Source organism: Diachasma alloeum, unplaced genomic scaffold, assembly GCF_001412515.2.
Source record: "Diachasma alloeum isolate Michigan unplaced genomic scaffold, Dall2.0 Dall_scaffold_00182, whole genome shotgun sequence".
Classification (NCBI taxonomy): domain Eukaryota; kingdom Metazoa; phylum Arthropoda; class Insecta; order Hymenoptera; family Braconidae; genus Diachasma; species Diachasma alloeum.
The window spans coordinates 343,127-345,352 of record NW_021680348.1 but is presented as its reverse complement, the minus strand read 5'-3'; positions in this window follow the sequence as shown (position 1 = coordinate 345,352).

Here is a 2,226-nt window from a genome sequence, read left to right as displayed (position 1 = left end):
AGAGAGAGAGAGAGAGAGAGAGAGAGAGAGAGAGAGAGATTAGTGACGCAACGGAGCGTGCGATCTCGGTGGTCCATTCGTCGAACCTTTTTCTTCCTTTCTTCCAATATTTTTTCTTCCTTTCATTTTCTATAACTCCGCCTTCTTAACTTTTTTTTCTCTTCCTCTTCACTCTCTATTATCTCGACCTCTAGTAGACATATACGTTGAACAGTATGGGTGGTAAAGAGGGGGGTGATAGGTTCACACGAATACTTTACACCTTTTGGTCCCACGAATTTCCATACTCGATACATTCGGCACTTGTGGCTTTCACTGTCTCACTTCTCCTCCCACGATTTTTTACATTTGTATTATCGTGGTGGGAGAGCCTGTGGTGCGTGTTTTCAGTCCGAGGGCTTTTCAGTGCATTACTCATGTGTCTCGTCGAGCGTTCACTTGAAAAACCGCTCTTTTGATGGCCTCCTCATGCATGAATTAATTTACAATGGTGTCGTTTAGTTTCGCTCGTTCAATTTTATCGAAACCAATGAGTTCTCTTTGTAATTCAATATTATACCGTTAATTATTAATTCGATTGCATTTGAACGTATTTACGTAACACGATATAATCTCACCACCTGCAGTAACATTATACCGCTCTTGTTAAACGTAATACCTTTATTAATGATTGGTTCTATTAATTCAAAGCAGAGGAGTCGTTTGATTAGGTTGAAATCCAATTCGTTGAAATAATTCCTAATGCAAATGAATTTAATTTACAATTGATTCCAGGGGGCGGGCAAATTTCTGCAATCAGTATTATTTGACCATTATTCTTCGGTAGCTAATTTAATGTAGGAGTCGATGGTGAACTAAAAGTCGTGTATAATTCTGAACAAATATGTACACGGAGAGAAATGTTCAGTAAAAACTACGGAACTCACAGTTCGCTCACCGATTACGGAATCGACTCAGAAAATTTAAGTGACGGTGTCGTAATTTTTCACAGGAGATTCAGGTAAAAATTATGGAACGCTCTGGAAAAAATCCGTGACAGTTCCGTAAAATTTCCTACAACCACATTTCGCTTCGGAATTACGAAAAAGACACGTAATTTTTATTGAATATTTCTCTCCGTGTAACCCTAGTCATATTCAAAGAGAAAAAAGTTCCATGCGATCCGCGATAAGCTTCTCGAATTTAGAATATTTTCCCTTGCTTTGACAGCGATTTTCGTTGTTTGAGAATATGATATCACATAAAAGGTTGCAAATGGTGGCATCAAAAGAACAGGGAAATGTCTTTGTTTTTTTATGTAATTTGGAAAATACAGCTGAAAAAAATCTTATCCAAAATTAAATCTTTTTCAGCATTCCAAAGATTGGTGAAATTGATTTACAAAAATTTCTCGAAAAGGATTGGGGTCGACTTTTCGAGAAATTTTCAACGAACACCTAAAAAATTGTCATCAAAATGGAATTCGTCATGACTCAAAAAATTGATAACAATATCCTCTTGATTCCATCAGAATATGATGGGGGTCGCATAATTCGTGGCTGCGTTAGAGCACATTGTTTATGCGATTTGAAAGAGAAAATCTGTTTTTGTATCATTACTGAAAGAATCATCAGTAATAGCAATTAAATGAGGGTTTGAAAAGTATATTTTAATGCCTCCTTGAACAAGTTGAAAGATGGTGAGAACAGCATAATTGTTTATCAAGTTATACAATATCGTCATGAGCTTTTTATATGAAAATCTCAATTACTATTAAACTCAGGTACCAGCCTACACTGATAGAATGATTCATTTATTCCAAACGAGATTCGTTAATTGTTAACGAATGGTAGAGTTGAAGATGACCAAATAAATATTCGTTAATGTTTAACGAATGGTTCACTTGATAGGTGAAAGTCGAGTCAAACAAGACTTCTCAAGTATGCATTCGTTCACTATTAACGAATAAACATTTGATAAGGCCAAATAGACCCTGGCCTTCAACTAAATCCATTTGTTAACAATAACTAATTTTGTCTATCAGTGCCTTATGTGGAATACTTATTCATATTGATTCATCTCTTTGCTAAAACTCTGGCTAAATCTTAAATAAACTTTGATTAAATCCCGGCCACACACTGATTAAACCTTGATTGAACCTTGACTAAACTTAGATTGAAAACGAATTCGACTCTTGAGAGGGTCTGAATGTAGAATTATTTGACAGAACGAAATAATACGCAAAAT